The sequence below is a fragment of the Pteropus medius genome, unplaced genomic scaffold (genome assembly GCF_902729225.1).
Source record: "Pteropus medius unplaced genomic scaffold, Ma_sr-lr_union100, whole genome shotgun sequence".
Lineage (NCBI taxonomy): Eukaryota > Metazoa > Chordata > Mammalia > Chiroptera > Pteropodidae > Pteropus > Pteropus medius.
Window position 1 is genome coordinate 17,125,528 of NW_024355205.1, and position 22,453 is coordinate 17,147,980.

Below are 22,453 nucleotides of genomic sequence, written 5' to 3' on the forward strand. Positions count from 1 at the left end.
TGAAGCATAGAAAGGTGATTTACTAAAATACATTCTGTGAGAAATCTAGACTTCTAACATTCCAGTACTTAATTTTTATTACCCTTCAACTAAATTACCAAAATGTTATTTTAAACTTACTTAATCGACAATGAATTATAATAAACTAGAAAAGTCTTCTTTCTTTCTTTTTTCTTCCCCCATGTAGCCAGTCCTCAGTTTCTTCATAAGGAGGCCTGTGCATTAAAAATTTAATACATTTCTTCTGATTAACATAATAATGAATGTTGGTGGTGGGGGTGAATGCCTAGGCCAGAATAATTACTAAATTTGCATATCAACAGGAAATGCAATAAACTCATATGCCTGGTGTTAACATTTCAATTTAAACTTTTCAAGCTAGGTTCTGTTTTCCAATTTGCACAAAAATTTTAACCAGAAAAAGTTCCTTTGAAAGGTAACAATATATTCTTGCAGTTCAGGAATACCTTATTATCAGGAGAAAATAAGATGGTTTGATTTATTTGTAGTGCCTCTATACTTAGAGCTGAAAGTTGAAAACAAAGGTAATTTATTTAAATTTTCTTAAAGATTCGTTAATGAAAACTTTTAGGCTATTTAGTTATGAGTTCTGTAGACCCCAAAGAAGAAAAATTCATTTGGCATGAACCCTGAGAAGGAATTTATCTGCTGAGATGGATTCTCCATGGTCAATGGAGGGTCGAAATCTTATGGATAATAAGAGCCTACTGGCCATTTACTGATCGGCTCCTCACTTACTCGATATACTGGGAAGCACCTCAGACTGAACTCTTGGCTTCTAGCACTGTGCCCCACTTGCATATGGTAAAAAAGCCACTGCAGGGAAACCCTGGTTTTGTCTTTTGACCAATGGACTGAGGCTTGCCCTGTCCAGTCAGAACTATGCAAATTATATCTTCATTTGCATCAATATCGACCAATCGGAACTGCACAATTTAGACCTATCAGAACTGTACAATTTGAAAGCTTCATTTACATGAAACAGATAAAAATGAGAATTGGGGACAGGAAAATTCTCTATAAAAAGTGACTTCCTCTTTGCCTCAGCGGAGCACAATTAAGGTTGCAACCTGAATCTGTGTCTCCTAGGCTGCAACTCTTTTCACGCAAATAAATGCTTTTATTCCTTATTACAGTCTAAAATTAATTTTGGCTTACAGTTTTATCTTGTTGCAAGAGAAAAAAACCTCTGCGGGGAGATGATTCAAAGAATTACTTTTAGTGAGGGTATTTTACAGGGGAAAAATGGATATACAGTATACAGAAGAACTAAAAAGTACATAAAGTTAATTTTAGACTCTGACTTCCAGCTGAAGTCTTAATCTCATTGAAGTTGACCAGAAATTTAAAGGTTTCATCAAGAATGCTAAATCTCTTTCTAGAAGAAGGTTATGCAAGTTTGAGAAGGTTTTTTTTTTTAACAGATTAAATAAAGAGCCCCTGGTAAGGAAACTCAGAAAACTGAGAAAACTGTGATTGTCCAAGTCATACAGTTTTTCTGAGTTGCAGGGATGGAGAATAAAATAGAAGCCAAGAATCCAGAAAGATACATGAGTGCTGAAGATGGCACTGCCCTTGGGCATCTACCCATCTCAGGAGGCCTCACCAAACTTAGGTGACCTAGAACTTCAATTTTCACGGGACTTGTAAATGCCAGGGACTTTTTACAAAGCTTAGTACAAAGCAAGGTGAAAAGTCAGATCAGAGATTCCTACATAAATTTGAGACCACCGAAAAGAAACATCTGCAGTGAAAAAGTGAACTAGAAAAAAGAAAGAACGAAACTCAAACCCCATTCCCACTCCCTCTGTACTGTTACCAGAACTCCGAAATGTTAGGTGACTAGTCAGACATGAGCGACAGGGGAACAAAGGAATAGTGGTCCAGCCTAGAGACTGCCCAAAGAACACCCTATTGGCAGTTAGAGAACCCCTCCTGCATCCCTACAGACAGAGGAAAGGTGGGTCATAGTCTTAGTTCGCCTAATCTGGCCACAGATGCCTACACAAAAGATCATTATAATACTATGTTTATGCCTGAAGTTCATGAATCTAATTATAGCAAACTAAATTCTGGGTAAGCACATGTGCGCTAGGCAAAGTTATATAGCAGCCAGGTTTCAATCAAAATGACCTCACTTGCTAATCAGCTAGGAATGCCTTTGTAACTACCCCATCGCTGCATCGCTGCCCCTAAATATAACACAGCCCTCTCCCTCCCCGGAGGTTACAGCTTTCCATCTGCCTTGGCTGTAACCCGTACCTTGCTTAGGGGTACATAACCTCATTTCCACGTAGCTAGTTGGTTTAGGCTTGACCTGTCTTCTACCTCATACTGTGCTTTTAAGAAACGAATATTTCTCATATTCGCTGAGTCGAAATTCATTTCTTTGGCAGTGAAAAGGACTTAGAGTTGTGTTATCGGAACTCTGATCGCTCCAACAGTAACAGTTTTTTCTGGTGCCGTGAACTTGGGACAGTACCCCACACCTCATCACCAACCCCCCCGCCCCACACACACACACCTCTACCAACATAAAGATATTTGCTTTTTTCTGACTTGACTCAGATAGGTTAAAGGTATACCAAAAAGCTTCTGGTGAAAATTCATGATCAAGCCAGACTTCTGATTTTTTTTTTTTCTAGGATGCAGGATTTATGCTAATTGTATAGCCTGAAAATTCCCAAGATAAAAATAGTAAAGTGATCCCAGCTAGATTATGCCAAACAAAAATGGAGAGAATTATTACCACCTAACTCTCACTAAAGGAATATCTTGAGAATGAATTTATAAAATGAAATGATACTAGATAGAAGATCTGAAATGCAAGAGAAAATGATAAGCAAAGAATATTGTAACAACATAGGTAAATCTAAGCAAATATTGACTAAAAAAATGTATGGGAATAAAAAATACTGGACAATGGTGGTGTGTAACTTGAGATAGTATCAATTTGAGTTAAAGCATTCTAAAGTGCTTGCTTCTGTTGTTGGTGAAGGGGTTCAAAACAAGCCTCCCCAATATGTGACACTTTGGTGTTATTTTGAGCTGAAGGCAGTTGAAACCCTTTAGGCTCATGGGATTTTACCTCTCCCTTAAAAAATTTAAATTTGGGGCCTTGCCCATAATAAAAATTATTACTAGAGAGAACTTTTTATGACCTATGTATAGGGCAAGGCAAGCATCTAATTACTGAACATCTGCTTTTCTTATGGTCCTTCCAATGACTTTCCTCACCTCTGAAGCCCCAAGGTGCTTTGCTTTATCCTTAGCTCAGAACATCATGTATACCCATGGAAGAGAGACTATACCATGATGTGACCACTGCCAGACCCTGGAGATAGACCAGGGCCAGATGAAGACTGCTTTCCATAAATCCCCTTGGAGACCGTCTGACCAACCTCTCCCCTCTGCCCCGCTGTGACCTGGTTCCTGGAATGGGCAGTTGCTCTGCCCCAGGCAAGCATGTAAGACATTTTCCCTCATCTGAGACAGATCACGCACTAGTATCCTTATCCATCCTACCCTGTTCTTTATAATTCTTTAGTGCTTGCAGCTTAGAGATGTGGCTCATATGTATGTTCCCTTAATAAACTCTTGATATAATGCTAGAATTGTTAGTCTCTTTCTTTGGTCTTTCAGCCCCAGGAAATTTTATAAACAATACCTTATTTTCCCTTTATCTCTGATCCTGTCATGTATGTGGGGTTTCTGACTCTGTCACATACGGGGGTTCCCATACATAGGTATATAATTAAATTTGGTTATTTTCTCTTATTAATCTGTCTCATGTTGATTTGATTATTAGATCAGTTGGAAGAACCTAGAGGGATAGGGGAAAGTTTCTTTATTCCCTACATTGGGATGGAGGATAATGATATTAAGTTTAGATTTTATTAATTATAAATTTTTTGTAATTGTAAAAGGATAATTATGTAAAATTACTGGTTAACCACTAAAAGAATAAAAATAGAGTCCATAAGGTCAAAGTTGTAGAGAAAAACCTAGAATTAAATAAAAAGCATTCTAAAGGAAGATAAAGAATGAGAAAAAATAAAATATTAGATAAAGACATACAGAAAGTACAAAATAAGATTGTAGAAATAAATCCAAATATATTAATCACAATAAATATAATTAGACCTAATTTTCAACTTTGAAGAATACAATTTGTAATACAATAAAGAAACAAAATCCAGCTATCTTCCATTTAAGAAACTTACCTAAAACATAAGACTATAAATTGGTTGAAAGCAAAATGATGCAAAAATATATATCAAACAAATATTAACCAAAGGAGAGCTGGTGTAGCAATCTTGTAATCAGACAACATAGAATTAAATTTTACCAAAAAAGAGAGTAATCAGTTCAGCAGAATGATTTACATTTAAAACTTATGAATTGCTTATTTCTAGAATTTTCCTTTTAATATTCTCAGACCACATTTAACTGTAGGTAACTGAAACCATGGAGAGTAAAACCTCAGATAATAAGATCTTTAAAATTTACTCAGTTGATTTTTGTCTTTTAACAAATAACACATGAATCAAAGATGGAATCGTAATGAAAATAAAAAATCCTTGTAACTGAATGACAATGAAAATATTGCATATTGATATCAATTGAAGTATCTAGAGGGAAAGTTATAGCCTTAAATGCTTTTACTTTAGAAGAAAAAGCTGAAATTTAATGAGGGAACATTTAGTTTAAGAAGTTAAAAAAAGAACAACATAATAAATCCTAAGAAAGCAAAAGAAAATTACCTTAAAATAATAACTTCATGAAAAATACATAATAGGGAAGATCAACAAATTCAAAGTTGGATCTTTGCAAAGACAAAATTGACAAGACTAATTAAGATGGGTGAGTAGGAGGTTGTAATAAAATACAATGAGGCATGAATAAAAAAAGGAACCACAGATAAAGCAGAAATTAAAAGATAATGAGAATGTTATGGGATGCTAGATCCAATATATATTATTTTTAAATGAGAAGAAATGGACAGATTATAAGGAAAATACAACTAACAAAAACTGGTTCAAGAAGAAATAGAAAATAAAATCATCCTATAATCAAATCAATTTAACTAACAATTATGAATCTTTTCATAAGGGAAGGATAAAAACAGGCCTAGATTTTTTTTTTTTAAGGCAAATTCTACTTTAAACCAAAGGAATGGACAATCCATTATCACACAAATTTGTCTAAAGAATAAAATGAACATTTCCTAATTCATTTAATGAGGTTAATATGATCTTGACACTAATAACAAAAGGTGTATCTAAAGGGAAAATTAAGATCAAATTCACTCATGAATTTTGAAGCAAAAAAGCTAAAACAAAATATTAGCAAATTAAATGCAGGCAATGTACAAAAACGGCTCAAAAAACTAGGAATACAAGTTTGGTTTAACATCAAGTATTATATTTAGAGGGCCTAGACAATACGGTTACAAAAGAAACAAAGAAATAAATAGAGAGCAGAGGGAGGAAAAGGAGACAGAAAGGGAGGCAGAGAAGAGAAAAGAGAAAAAAAAGAAAAGAATTAAGCAAATAATAGCAAAACTGTCATTGTTTGAAAATAGTGTGATCATCAATACTGGAAAACCAAAGCAATCTAATAAAAAATTATTGATATTTATAAAAGAGTACTATGATTGTTGACTATAAAATCAGTATTAAAAAGTTAATTGCATTTTTATACAACAGAAAATGTTAGAGAACGTAATCTTAAAAAGACCTACCTACAGTAATAAATACATATATGTATAGATAATGATATAAATACAAATATAGATATAGAAAGATGTTTCCTAGATAAATTCCATAAGAGATATGTAAGTCATAAATCTTCACAGAAAGTTACTGAAGAAAACCAGGTAAATTGAGGGACAAATTACATACCTGGATTTGAATATTCAATATAATAAAAATAGCAGTTTTCCTTAATCTATAGATTAAATTAAATGCCAGTCAAATGCCCAGCAGGTTTTTTTTCTTAGAAATATGATAAGCTGATTATAAAATGTTTATGAAAGAGCAAAGAAAAAATTATAGCCAGGACAATTCTGAAAAGAAACAAAGTAGAAGGGATTTAATCTACCAGATAAGAAGACTTATGAAGTAATTTTAAAGTAATTTACTAATTAAGAATATTTCGTTGATTAAAAGAAAATAGATCGATAGAATATAATAAGGATTCAAAAAGTAGACTCTTGCATAAAAGAAAACTTGATACATTCAGAGTTGATAATATAGATAAGGAAAGGATTTAAAATTTTTAAAATTATGATACAAACTGCAGATGAAAAAAATTGCATTTCTACATCATACAAAAATTAATTTTATATAAATTAAGAATTTAAATGTGATAAACAAAACTTTCTTACAATGCTAAAGGTGTTAAAAGTATATAGAAGAGAATATCTTTATAATTTTGTGGTAAGCAATGATTTCAAAGTCCCAGTTCAAAACATAGATTGATAAATTTAATCACAAATTAAATTGTATTTCTGTATGCCAAAAAACTTCAAAAAGAAAATGAAAGACAAATTATGCACTAGGGAAAGATATCTCCAACACATAAAAATGGAAAAGTATTAGAATATATAAAGAACTGCAATAAGAGCCAAACAATCCCCCAAAATGGAAAAGACATAAACAGGCATTAAAACAGACTAAATAGTAATAACTAGGCATATAAGAAGATATACAATCTCATTAATTAATAAAATACCAATTAAAACTCAAAGATAAAACCAAGTTTTACTCACCTGACTCCTTATACACCGCTGGTAAGATTTTTAATTTATACCATCTGCCAGGAGGAGAAAAAAATGTCCTTGTAAAGGGCAAAAGAGATTATTGGCTACTTTTTCAACGTAATTTTAGGCATTGGTTAAAAAGGTGGGGAAAACTTGCTGTAGCACAAAGGTAGGAAAACTGGTTCTGTAGTGGGCCAAATAGTTAATGTTTTTGTCCACATATGTTTCTGTTGAATTTTTTTCACAACCACTTAAAAATGTAAAAAAAAAAAAAAAAAAAAAAAATTGTAGCTTGAGGGCTCTGTAAAAACAGGCTGTTGACCATTCCTGGATTTGGTCAGCTGGCTGTAGTTTGCAGATCCCCAGCTAGGGTGTATACCTTGGTCTGACTTTCTATTGACCATGCTGTTTTAAACTCTGAAAAGATACAACTTTTTCTGGCAGTGATACTATTGAAAAGATAACCCCGGACATTACATTTTTTTGGTCTAGGCCAGTACGAGTTTTGACAGGCCAACTATACTTTAGCCAACAGTTTTGGAAAACATTTGCATTATCTAGAGAAGCTGAAGAAGAACATGATTTCAATCCAGCAATTCTACCTTCAGATACTCTAAAAAAAAAGCCTACACATGTGCAGCTGGAGATGTGTGCAAGACTTCAAAGTAGCATTGTCTATAATAATAATTAAAAAACTAGAAACAACAGTAAAGTTCATTGATAGAAGAAAGGATAAAATATTGTAATATATTCATGAAATGGAATACTAGAATACTGCACAGAACGCAAAATAATCGACTGCAGCTAAACAAGTCAGTATGGATCACTCAAAAATGATGTTGAGTAAAAAAGAAAGCAATCCTTTGCACAATTGTGTAGATACAAAGAAAAGATCAGATGAGTATGGAATCATAGAAGCCATAGTTTAGTGGGTAAGAGAAATGCAAACAAGCATTTACAATAGAACATGGTAATTTTTATAATTAAGTTATATGCAAAGTTCATTTGAAATAGGTGACAGGGCAACTTTTATCATTGTGTATATCTAAATACTTCATCTTTTAACATAGATTTCACTTGATTTGAGGGATTTGCCAGATAAAGGAGAGGATAGGAGTAATTAAGATAGAAAAGACATAGAGAACGCTGAATATTGTATGAGATACATTGCAGTATTTTGATGACTTCAAGCAGTTTAATATTGCTCAAGCATAAAAAGCTTGGGGACAGAGAAGAGATGGCAAGTTGTTTCTTGAGAGGACACTGAGGAGGTAAGAACCAGGTAATAAAGAAATTTGTATGTGCGGCAAATTGTTTATGTTTTGTTGCATTCAATAAAAAGTCATGGTGGACTTTGTGCAAGGGAGTGATGAAGTCAGAGTTTTACTTGAGGAAGTCTGTGCTGTGTTAATAGTAATAGGAAACATGGACAGAGGAGAGAGCAATGTAGGCACAGAGATCTGTTAGAAAACTACTGTGAGTCTGAAGGTGGCTGTGCTCCTGATGGCCACAGTCAACAAGGGCTGGGACCACTGATAAACTCTCTCTGCCAATCAGGCCAATATTGAAAGGTGGGTGATCCTAAAAATATAAAATGCATTTTTTAAAGCTGAGAAATGATACCTAGCAGACTTCTCTACTGTGATTAATTTGTATGGTCAAGAGGAAAAATATGGATAGGATGTAAGATGCGTTGTTGAAACTAGCATTCTTGTCATTCATGATAGAACATAACAATGAGATATTTGTTGCTTCTGACAATCTGGCAAAACATCTAAATATTTGTTATGTGCCAAATGTAATAATTAGCTGTGATGATAGGACAAATAAGACTCAGAAACATTTGACTTCAAGTTTCACTCACCAAGCAAGTTTTGATTGACTATAACTGACTAACTGAAAATTAAATTTTAAAACATGGAATAGAGTGTATCCTCTGAAAAAGTGTTTTTTGTGCTCTGCCATTGCAGGGCAGAAAAGTCCCTACGGGGACAGGCTGCACTTACCCCACACACAAGGACATGACTAAGCTCAGTTACAAAGATGTACACATCCACCCACATCCTCGAGATGATTGCATGTCTCATCTCAGCAACATTCTAAAATTCTTTTATTGTCAACATATAGAGAAAAGGGAAGGAGGAGTGGTTTTACGGCATGACTTGCTGGACACTTGGCATTCAACCAGCCTGGAACCAATTCTGGCCTTGGGGGAGGGCTGCTTATAGCAGGCCCTTTGAGGATGCCCATCACTACATACCAAGGAACATGTGCTTCTGATTCACTCCCATTAGACCTCTCTAATGCACTTCCTGTGGACATCTGTGGCCCGGACTTGGGTAAGAGCCGGAAGTTGAGAACTGTACAGCAGCAGCTACAGGAAGAACCCAGACTGAGGACAGCTGCTCAGCCTTGGCACAGTTTACCTTTAAATCTCTGGTTCTTTCTGACTCTGTCCTTGGGCAGGGATGCTGATTACAAATAGTCAAAACTAAGACAAGCAGGATAAAGAAAAGAAATGTGGCTTCTAAGCAACCTCTGAGTAGGAAAGTTTGCATTTGGCTTGATGTAATCATATTCTAAATGTAATCGATTCTCAACTTCTTTTGCATCTGTTATGTTTCCAGGAAAGGTGTCAAGTGAAATAAAAATACTTTGATTTTAGACTCTTATATTTTCTGCTTTATACCATAGCAATCCATTTGCAAAGATAAAGCTTATCTTTAATCCCATCATCCTTAATCCTTTTCATTGGTCATTCTTACTAACGCAGATTACTGTATTCACGTACATTCTTTCAGGCCAAAGGAAAGAAAATTCTTTAAAATGTAACCTGATCTACGCATTCAGATGTATATACACAGTGGCTTTTAGTGTATATTTTTATTATAACATTTAAAATGTCTAAATGCTAAATCCTAAGGAACACTAACCACTCACTTTTACAAGATGCTTTTTAATGCAAAATATCTTTTTAAGTATAGTGATTCGGGAATGCTATTCCACAATAATTTGTTCAATACACATAGATGCTTTGGAATGTTTAAAAGTAGGCCAGAAAAATTAAAGACATGAAAGTATTAATAGGATCTATTTGACTAGGGCAAAATTGTATGTCATTGAAAGACAGCTCTGTAAACATTGAATAATGTGGTCTGTCTTGTTTGGGTTCTTATCAGAACAATTATATCATTATAGAAGAGTCATTGTCTGTTCTCCTAGTCCACCTGTGATATCTGATGGTTTTTGGTAGAGGGAAAATAACCTCTTCCTGTTCCCTCTGGTTATGCCCATTTCCTGCTGCTTCTGTAGCTGAGTGGAGAGGCAGGTCCCAATAAAGTATTTCTGCTGGGATTGCCTGACATCACAAAGATAAGGGATAGGTTCAGTCACATTCTTGCTCAATTGAACCAGTATCAGGATATCAGCATAGCTGAAGGTAGTGGAGCCTCTTCCAAGTCCGTTAAACTAACGGCGTTGCTTTTTATTCATTTGAAACTCAATGAGTTTCTGCTAGGAATTCAGGGTCAGATTAATTTCTCCAGTAACTCTTTGAAGTAGGTGTTAATAAAAGCAAAAAAGGTTTTTCAACAAAGTATATTTTTTCTCCTCCTCTATTATCCCCAATAAATCATGAAGGCACAATTTCACATTCCAGCAGGGAATGATTAATATTATTCCAAAGTGCCTCAAAGACAAAGGGTCAGGTTAGTACTCTTCAATTACAGGGATGCTCATCTTCCCTCCAAATCAGTCCCTTGCAGGCTCTGCCTTATCCTGGGTCTGGACAAACTTCTCTTAACTCTGAGTTGTTCTGTCTAATCCTCTCACCCCTCTTACTGAAAACCTCCTTTAATTTCTTCTATTATTTCTAGGCCTGTGAACTTTTAAAACCTTTAACATATGTATTTCTTGAACTTTCAGTTCTCAGCTTCCACAACACTGTGCTATCACTATGCTAACATCGGCCTCTGCTGTCCTCTTTTTCCTCCAAATTTCTATTAAATATGGATGGAAAAGGGGTTGTACAAAAAGTAACCTCACAGGGTGATCTGATCATAAATTCCTAACTGGGCAGGTCATGGTAGGTAGTCACACCCCAGACACATAACTTCTTTAGTACAAGACTCATCTTTGTCTTAAGCCAGCCCTGTCCATTGTTTCTGTGCGTCTAGGTTAACACACCATTGAATGTCCCCTTTCAGACCCCTCCTTCTAAAGTGTTTCCACTCTCAAGAGAGCACATAATCTTAACTCTCCTATAATCTGATCCCCACTTCACTTTCTCCCACCTTCATGTAATCTTTTTTAAATTCCCTACGTAATCTCAAAAGCATAAAAGAAACTGCAAATTGTTATTCTTTGAAGCATTTTTCTCAGTCTGCTGAGATCTTGCTTCCAGGCATATCTTCTGTTTGACTCAAGTAAATTCTTATAAAAATCCTCTAAAGGTTTGGACATTCTTACGTCAACATAAATAAAGCATCTTTCTTCTCCTTTCATCTCGCTCCCATTTCTTCCATGATTGTTTCTACCCATTCTCACTATTTCAGCTATGATCTCATGGCACACGGCTACCAAATCTACATCAATGAGTCCAATGTATTTCCTGAAAAGTAGACCCACTTTTCTCTCCATTTTCAGGACCCATCACATACCCACACTCCTGTGAACCCATAAACTTTATGGAACCACCATTGCCCTCGTTCATCTGCGCTTACACATCCAAGTGGTCTTTCATGACTTCTTTATTACTTCCCCATGCAGTAAATTTCCAAGTCCTAAAATTTTTATCTGCACAGGATCTCTTGAATCCTTTCCCTCCATTCCACTTCCTATGCCCAAATTAACCAGCACGAACACTCTTCTCTTATTTTTCCTGGATTATTATACTAACATTTTAACCATTATCCTTACAAAAACACAATTTCTCCTTTTCTTTATCCCAAGGTTACCACAGACTCAAAGGGTCTGCTCTACTGTGTGCATGCAAGCCAAACAAGACATGGACAGGAAATTGCAGCAAAGAAAGTAAAGGTTTATTTAAGGAATTGGTGCCAGTGACCAAGCCCGGTGAGCACTAGCTCAAAAATCTGGCTCTCCAATAGCCTCTAGTTGCTAGGTTATATAAGGGAAAAATCATTAATCATGGTTACTATGAGAGTTGGGGTCGTGGGCTCCACTGATTGGTTGGGGCTAAAGGAGAGGACGGTTGATCATGGCATTAGGTCAGGATGTCAGCCATGCCATTGTTCTGTCTGGTTTCCAGGGGATGTGGTCTATGAAGCCATTCAGTTTTCATGAGTTTGGAGCTGAAACATAACTGAGGCCCAGGTGTTATCTTTGTTTGACTAAAGTATTATTCAAGTTTGAGGTTTGGTTATTGTATCCTGGTCATGCTCGATATACTTGAAGCTTTAGTCTTAAGTGAGTTTGTTGCTAACCAGAACCTAATGTCCTAAGAGCTTAATGATTAAAAGGAGTGGGCATACAGTATATGTCCAGGTAGAAGAATCTGGTGGAAAGAATGCAAGTAAGTCATAGTTCTGTCAATCAGGTTAAGCAAAGCTAGCTTGGATTAAAGCAAAATGCACACTAAAGAAATGAAGTTCACTTGTGGTTATACCAATTCATTGTTCACTTTACTTCCTAGTTGATTGAAACAGAAGTTTGGATTAGGTCACTTCTCAGCTTTTCAAAAACTTTCAATAACTTCTTAGTGTTAAAAAATTCTATTGTCCTAAATGTCACGCATGCTAAGCTGAACTTAGCCAAACTTGTTCTGTTAAACGTGTGGTAGGCTTGTTAGAATGGGAAATGTGGTTATAAGATAGAGACGTCAGAAAAATTAGCTGATTAACATCAATGATACTATGTCAGACAAGCCTACAGTATCCAAGTTTCAGGGCACTAAAACTCTGAATTTTAATTTCCATTCTCTTTTTTTCTCATGTGCCTAGTTACTTTTGATTGAGTGCTGAAGAGTGTATACACAAATTTGTGACAAGCCTGGTATGGTACCTTCTTATACAAGGACTTATATTTGTTTCTTGCAGGTGACTAGGGACTAACACTCTTAAACTCAAAGAACTAATAATTATGCTGATATCTGAATTTTCAATATAAAGAATAGATGCCCAAAAAGTCAGTGGAAAGATCATTTTCAAAATTAAAAAATCTACATGTTCAAGAGTGAAGATAAACTAAGGGAATTTGTTATCAGATCCACAGCAAAAGAAATATTAAAGTGTGTCTTCTTACAAAGTTGGAGGAATCACACTACCTAATATCAAACTATAGTATAGGGCTATAGTAATCAAAATAGCATAGTATTACCTTAAAAACAGACACATAAATCAATGGAACAGAATAGAGAGCCCAGAAATAAACCCACGCCTATATGACCCATTAATTTATAAAAAAGGAGGCAAGAATATATAGTGGGGTAAAGACATTCTCTTTAATAAATAATGTTGGGAAAACTGGACAAACATATACAAAAAATATGAAGCTAGACCACTTTCTTATACCACATATAAGAATATACTCAAAATGGATTAAAGACTTAGATGTAAGACCTAAAACCATAAAACTCCTATAAGAAAACATAGGCAGTAAACTCTTTTACATTGCTCATAGGATTGCAAATTGCTGTAGACACTATAGAAAACAGTTCGGAGGTTCCTCAAAAAACTAAAAATAAAACTGCCTTATGACTCAGCAATTCTATTTCTTGATATTTATCCAAAGATATTTAAAACACTAATTCGAAAATATATGTGCAACCCTATGTTCATTGCAGCATTATGTACAATAACTAAGATATGGAAGCAACCTAAGAGTCCATCAATAGATGACTGGATAAAGAAGAAGTGATACAATAGAATATTATATATGGAACGTATTATTACTTGGCCTTAAAAAAGAATGAAATCTGACCATTTGCTACAATATGGATGAACCTAGAGGGTATTATTCTAAGTGAAATAAATCAGGCAGAGAAAGACAAATACCATATGATTTCACTTACACCTGATTTAAAGTACAAAACAAACAAACAGAAACAAACTAATACACACAGAGAACAAACTGATGATTGTCAGATGAAATGGGGGTGAGGGTATGGGTAAAAAAGGTGAAGGGATTAAAAAGTACAAATTGGCAGTTACAAAATAGTCACAGGGATGTAAAATACAGAGTAGGGAATATAATCAATAATTTGTAATAACTACATATGGTGCCAGCTTGATACTAGACTGATCGGGGCAATCGTGTCTTAAATTATGTAAATGTCTAACCACTATGTTGTACACCTGAAACTAATATAATATTGAATGTCAACTGTAATCAAAAAAAATAAAAAAAATAAAAGTGTGTTCTTTTTGCAGGTGGAAAAGGATGTAGGTGAAAGCTCAGGAGGGAATAATGAGGAAATGAAGATAATTAGATAGGTAACTCTAAATGCACATTAACTACATAAAAATTAAGTGTACAAAAGAATTACAGTATATGAAAGGATGCCATCTAGCACCATTTCCAGTCAACATTGAACAAAATATCCTAGCTATGGCAATAGGAAGAACAAAGAAATAAAGTTGGTATAACATTTGGAAAGGAGCAAATAAAACTGCTGTCATTTGCAAATAAAATGATATGTGCCTAATGAATCTAAAAGAACCTACAGTAAATTGTAAGAATTAATAAATAAGTTTGGTAAAGTTGGGATATATAAAAGTCAACATAAAAAAACAACTTTATTTCTATGCCCCTGTAACAAATAGGAGTTTGCATTGCGATACTGTCATTTATAACAAGAAATATATATTTGGTCTTTATCCATTTCTTGATGCAGAGCTCCTAAAACCCTTGATCATGAGCCTGATAAAGGTGTCTTTATTATGTTAATGAGGTGACTTTTAGAAAGCCCTCTTGGTCTGCTAAGACTGGGGGGCTGGTTGCCAGAGGAACCAACTATGTGATTAGAGGGTTGAACCACACTCCCCCGCACCACCCCCACCTCTGAGAAGGGAAGAGGGGGGTTTGGAGAGCTTCCTGGTTGGTGAACACAAGATCTGAGGAGAGCAATATTCAAAAAATGCATAGAAGTCTGTACCCTTTCCCTAAGCCTTTCTCAATGCATTTCTTCCATCTGGCAGTCCCTCAATTATATCTTTTTTGTAATAAACTGGTAATCTAGTGCATAAACTGATTTCCTGAGTTCTGTCAACCACTCTAGCAAATTAATCAAACCCAAGGAGGGGGTGGTGGGAACATCTGATTTATAGCCAGTTGGTTATAAACGCGCATGACATAAGGTCTTGCTATTGGCATCTGTAGTGAAGGGCAGTCTATGAGACCGAGCCCTTAACTTATGGAATCTGATGCTCTCTCCAGATAGGTAGTGTCATAATTGAGTTGAATTGTAGGACAACTATCTGGCGTTGGGGAATTGTTGGTGTGGCATGGTGCAGGGGACTCACACATCAGAATTGGTGTCAGAATCTTAATAATAAATAATTGTTATAGCAATGACTTTGTATCCCAGGACAAAGCTGAAGGAAGAATGCCTGATACTTTTTGTACAGCTGTTTTTAACTTGGCAGATCTGTTTTGCATTTTACATGCAAACTATCCTTTTATAAGGCAAACCCTAGACAAAGTTCTGAAAGTTCAGCATTAGGCCCCCTCCCTACCCTGTCCCTATTTTGCTCATTCTTAGTGTCATCAGGGCATCAAGATTTTCCCTTCATTACAACCAATGTACCTGCTCTCAGGGAAGGATCTGAGGGCTCTAGAATCTGGAAATTAGAGTTGGAAAGAATCAGATTATCTTGTTCAAAGACTCTTGTTTTACAAGTGAGTAAACTAAATACCAAAGAGGCGAACGTATTTGCCCTAAATTACCTGCACTAAGGTAAAAATGCTTGTTGAAAGTTAGTAAACCATCACATCCATAAGTATTTTACTTAATGCATTAAGAAAGCTTCCGGCTAAAGAGAAAGATCTTTAATAAGGAGTTTCAATTTTCAGTCAGCCCAAAGGGACAGTTGCAGATTAAAGAGGCTGTGATCCATGTTAGAAATTATATAATTTTGCTGTAACCTCTCAGAGCATCATTCTTTATACCCAGCCTCCCAAAGGACAGGTATGAAGGTCTACTCCTGGAGCCAGTAACCTATGACATAGTAACCCAAAATAATTTTAGGTGGCATGTATTTGTGGTCACTTTCTAAACTTGTCATTATTACCCAAGAGAGTGATCAAGTGATTCACAATTCCTGCTTTCAGACTCTGGGTCCAGTTGCCTCCTGACTAAATCTATTCAACAACTTCTATACTGAAATCTCATATTATTAAAATTTTTAAATTTTATTTTTGTGCTTATTATACCACTTGTGAATTATGACAATTTTTGCCTCTTTCATACATATGTACATATATAATTTATTTTGTTATTTTTGTATTGACTTGACTACATAGAATTTTAATTTACCTAGAATTTAATAATTATATAAATAGCTTTTATACTATTTCTTTTTTTAGTTATATATATAATTATTTAATATACTTTTGAGTTGAATTTGCTAGTAATTTATCTCAGATGCTGGCATCTTCATTCAGAAATGAAGTAGGCTGTAGTTTCTGTTTTCTATGTGTGGCAAGCAGTGTAATGATTAATTGTTTGTCTTCCAGAACCATATTATCTGGGTTCCATCCCAGTACCACTATTGACTAATTGTGGGATCTTGGAGAATTTACTTAACCTCTCTGTGTCTGTTTTCTTATCCGTAAAGGGTGATAACGAGAGTATCTATCTCACAAGCATTTTGTGAAAATTAAATGGATTTATATTCAAAGCACACTTACAATAGTGCTTGTTATACAGAAAGCTCTTTATCAGCATAAGGCATTTTAATGTCATTCTGGCCAGGTTTTAGTATCAATATGCTAACTTCATAAAATATACTTGGAAATGATGCTTCTTTTGTTATAATCTTGAAACACTTAAAAGGCAGAAGAATTAATTATTCCTTGAGGATTTAAAATAACTGAGTTATGAAATCATCTGGAACCTGTAGCCTTTAAGGGGACTAGTGCTTTGACAAGTTTACATTATCTTCCTCTTCTTGGACTAGTTTTAGAAATAAGTGTTTTTTTAGAAAATTACACAGTATTTGCAAAATATTAAGATTTTCAAATATGTCTTTATGAAGCTTTTGTTTTCAATCTTTTCTTCTTGATGAGTCATAAAAGATATTTGTTCATGTATCGGCATTTTCAGAGTCAGGTTATGGTTTTGTTTATCAATTTATTCTTTGTTTATTTTCCATTTAATTCTGATTTCATTTTAAAAATTACTTTCTCTGGGTTTTAATTTTTCTAACTTATTAAGTTAAATGCTTAGTTTGCTCTTTGTTGCAATGCTGGCAAACTGCTTTAAGAGTATTAAAAAAGAGCTAAGAGATGATTCTTTATTTTTTTTTAATATTAGCATGCTATATATTTTATTTGTTGTGATTACATTCCCATTAATTTATATATTCATTCACAAATATTTATTTAGAACTGGACATTGTCCAGGGTGTTGGTGATGGGGCAGGGCAGTGAACAATAAATAGGACATTGTCGTTGCCTTTGAGAGGAAAAAATGCAGCAATTAAATGTCCTTTGAGTAGAAGAAGATGCTCTTCCCCTTTTTGAGGGTTTCAACTATAGAATTCTGGTCATAACATAACACTTCTGGTCAATTATGACTAGGATTCTTCATTAAAAGTTTTGATAATTTAAACTTAAATACACACATGTATTATTATTATTATTATTTATAGTGGTTTATATAAGTTTTGAAAATCAGCTACCTACTGATGAATCGTAGAATATATGGTAGTTAAATATGTTGGTAGTTAAGTAAACTTAGCCTGGGCTTTCTGGGGTGAGGTAATGGGGAAAAAAAATTATATTGTAAACTTTTTCTTCTAAAAAAAAAATTAAAAATTAAAAATAAGTTTAAAATATCAACAATTACAGATAAGCATGAAAAGAAATTTTAGTACAACAGCAGGAGTTAAACAAATAGATATATAATGAAGCCCGGAAAAGAGAGGCAGAATATGACAGGCATTGTGAAGCTTCCCTCCTCCATCCATCCTGTAAGACACAGGGGAAAGAAGATGGATTACATCCTCCAAAATACCACTGGTCTCCCCCGCTTCTCTACTCCCTTCTCCTCCCACGCACAGTCACCCCAGTTTGAAGAAAAATGAATGAATGAAGTCAGCCGGGAAAAAACATGTCATATGCTTTAAGAGTATGAAATTGAAAGGGTTCATAATGAGCCACCCCAAGATGTGCCTCAGTGGCATGTGGATTATTTTGAGCTAAAGACAATCAAGACCCCATGGGCACAAGAGAAACTTCTGCTCCTCTCACTCCCTCTTCACTGTCTAGAAGAATTTAAATTAGGAGCCTAGCCCACTATAAGAATTAAAACCAGAAAAAAAGTTATGTCAACTTTAATTTAATGTAGGGAGGAGGCGAAAGAATTAAAAATGTTAATCAAGCCACATTCAGAGACTGCAATGTGCCGATCAGCCCTACGGCCAGGCCAGGAAGACACCTGCAGAACAAAGGAAGATTTCTGCTGGGATTGCTAACAACCCATTCCCCACACCTGTGAAGTGGAAACAGGATCCAAGAGTCATTCCCTATTGCTAAAACCATGAGGAACCTAGGGATGAAAGGCTAGGAACTGCCAGTAGGCCTTTCATTCTACATATTCTTACTTTTTCACATTCTTCTCTTCCTATTAAAGGAAATATTAAAGGAAATGAGTTAACAAAGTCTTACAAATAATAACTTTCAGGAACTAAAGAATGGTATAGAAACTGAATTCCCTAAACACTCACTGTCTTTCCAAGTCTCTCTTGGTCTCTCTCACTCTCTGTCTCTGAGAGGAGACCATACTCTTGTCTGTGAGTATTACTTCTAACAAACTTTCCTTTTGACTCTAACTTTGGTGTGTGTGCTGAGTGTGTGTTGAATTCTTCCAAAACTCTCCACCAAGGGACCCTCATCTTCTCTCTGTACAGGGCGAGGTCTCCCCATCACTTGAGGAAATTTGCCCAGTCTTGTGTCAAATCGATTGCATCTCTTTTACCTGATTGTACCATGGAAATAGACATTGTGATTCACTGGAGAACTGGGACGTGAAGGCTGTAAGTTCTTTCTTTTGGTTATCAGAGGGAAAGACTCTAGAAGGTTCTAAACTTTGTGCCCTCTCAGATTCATGGAAGTGTTTAATACTGCCAGAAACCTTTACTGTTTGTCTCAGCCAAAAATTGTCAAGATATTTGAAAGGATTTAATAACTTTTTTATTAAAAATTTGGCAAAATTGAAATTTTGAGCTACCCCCCGCCCAGAGGGAAATACCCAGAGGGAAAGAAGAAAATTAAGGATTATGTAGTTAGGCAGGCAGGTAAAACTATGATGTCACTTATGTTACATCTCATTTCTTTGGAAGAATTGAAAACAACTGTCTTTATCTTACAAATCTTTGCAAAACCAGAAATGCAGCTCTAGAAGTCCACCTGTCTTTATCATCCCCAATTCCTAAGACTGAAGAACAAAAACGGAAATGAGGGCTTTTTTTTTTTTTTTTTCTAAAAGCACGCTGCTGCTCTGGCTCTAAGGCTTCTTGCCAAGGACAAATACAAATCTTAATTGTTTTCTCCACAAATGTTAATAAAAAAAAAAAAAAGCTTTAGTCATCTAACCAGGTAACCTTAATTTATTCCATCTGCCAGAAACGCAGTTTGGGTCAAACTGTTCTTTTACACTGTCATACCCATTTTATGGCAGAAAATTTAAAAATGAAGACTAAGAGGTCTCCGATTGTGTCTGTCTGTATGTTCATGTGTGCTGGGTGGTGTTTTTTACCTCTGCATGGTATTGTTAGTTTATAAAAAGAGCTCTGTTAAGATGGCTTAAACAAGCAAACACTTATATGAGAATTTCTCTAAAATATAACAGAAACTAACCCAAATGCTCTTCAGAATCATACGATCTAGGAGAACAGTTGATAGTAAAGCTGGTTTAAGTTCGGTTAGGTTAAATAGGCACGTTTGTAGTCATCAGCCTTATATAACATTTTCATTCTTTTTGGTAAATTGAAACTTTAAAGTTTTGCTAGCTAAATTAAATGACAGATATTCATTTCCAAATAAGATAAAATAATGAAACATTAATTACTGAACATAGATTTATCTACCTTTTGCTTCTTATTATAGAGGAAATAAGATATTTGGGTTTATTAGTAAACATGTCTTGTGCCACATTTAAGAAATTGTGCTATGAGAAAATATATATTTCTAGAAATTATAATGTGTTTATAAATTTATTAATCTAAAGAATACTGGTATAGCAGACAGTTCACAATCACTTCTTAGTTTTCACTAGAAATTAATATCTTTAAAGGTTAAGAATTCTAATATATGCAATTAAAGCTATAAAATTAATAATAATAGGGAAAACAACTTTGTATACATCAAAAAATAGACTATGTTTTGGTTAAAAAAAAAAAGGCATGATAGATATATGGAGATGTACTTTTGAGTGAAAGGAAAGTAATTTTGTCCTAAAGGCTGGTTGTTTCAGAATGGGTAAGAAGAAGAAGACAAAAATCTGAATGTAAAAAAGAATCTTGAGAAAGGAAATTTTACGTGCAGTCAATCTGAATAAGACAAATAAATTTAGGTAAGCAGGTGAATTTAAATATCAAAAGTAAGCTGATGCGCAATTAGAGTTTGGTTTTCTCCATTTGCTAAAAGGACAAAGTTTTCTTGGACTGTTGGTCTGCTACTGATAGTGTGAAAAAGCTTTCTACCTAGAAAGCAGATTCTGTGTTTTATCAAGATAAATTTCTGTTTTATGTTGTCTTAATCAGGTCCTTGATTACTTGAGAAAACTGAATCTTCTCAATAGTAAGACCTAAGTTTTGCTAACAATTATGTTGACTTCTGTATCGTCTTTGAATCTTTTATTGTCGTTTTGGTTAAATGGATAATTAACATTATTTCATAATAACTTAGGACCATATTTAGCCAAATGTCCAAACTTTTTGATATATTTTGACAAACCTCCCAAAATTCAGATTATAAATAGAGTTTTGACCTGGGAGTAAATTTGAGATATTCCAGAAAGGCCCCTGGAACACCTCACAAGTTTTGTTCTCTCTCTTTACAAAAGAGAAATATTACACTTATTAGGCTTATTTGATATGTTAAATTGCATGGAAAGCATTGTAAAATAAGTGATGGTAATTTTCGAGGATATATTGTATGGATAAACAATGGCTATAAATTAAATGAATAGTCAGGGCTGTGGGAAACCCAAGACAGCTGCTTGGTTCTTTACTGCTGCCTGGCAAACTTCATTTTCTACAGTTTTTGCTTCCTTCATCCGCCATAGTACATTTTAGCTAGACTACTGCCACTTAGTTTGGGTTATCAATACATTCTTGTTGTTGTGTATATGTTTTCTGGATGGGTTAAAGCGTTTCCCTAGGCTGACGCCTCTCAGTGGCAAAGAAACTGTTAGAAAATGTGTTTCCCAGCTGGGTATACATTCCACAATGCCTAGTGATTGAGGCACCTACTTCACTGAGCAAATCATTCAAGCCTTGATGGATAACCTTGCAAATTTCTTGGAATTATCACTGACACTACCACTCTCAATTATCAGGCAAAGTAGAGAGAACTGAGGGATAAGCTTTATTTTTTTGGCTTATAGAATCCAAGAAGTCTGACAGTCTTCTTTCATGTTGTCCAATCCCTGTCCTGTTTAGTGCAGGCTGGCAGTGTTTCTGTTGGTATAACATTCTCAAAAGGCTTATTGGTCTTCCATGTAATAGACAGAAGTTCATGCCATCAGACAAAAAATTCCTCTACAGAGTGTTCTTTGATAACTTTGCCTCTATTACTGGCTTCTATTGAGATGGTTGATTTGCTCCATGGGTTACATATGCTACATACCTGATCTCTTCAACATAAGGTGATCCAGAATCCTTGGTCCGGTGTCTCTGGAGCATGCTATCTAGACAGACTGAGAATTTTCCAAATCGTCAAGTTCTGGATCCTATTTAATACTTTTTTCCCCAGTTTATTTATTTTCTCTCACATTTTACTTTAGCAAGGATAAACAAGGATGAAACTTCCACACTTTGCTTAGAAGTATCCTCAGTTAAATATCCAAGTTCATCACTTATAAGTTCTACTGTGTGTGTGTGTGCACGAAATGAGACTTTACTGAAAATTAAAAAAAAAAAAAATCCTTGGGCAAACCAAGGATTACAAAAAGGAATGTAAACTCATGGCAAAACAAACAAAAAATAGAACAAAAATGATGGGAAGATGGCTGTCAGGATAGAAGGGGTGTAGCGAGAACTAGAAAAGGGGAAGAAAATTTTGTTTCTTTTTCTTCCCATTTCTTTAAAAAAAAAAACAACACAAGAAAACACGTAACCAAAATTTGTTCCCAAGTAGAAACAAAAATCGGGTGGACTTGGTCACTCTGTTTTTTATTTTCTCTTCCAAAGGCAAATATAAACAAATAAATAAATATTTTTCCTTATACTTCACCAGAAGCACCTTTGAGCTTCATATTTTTACTAA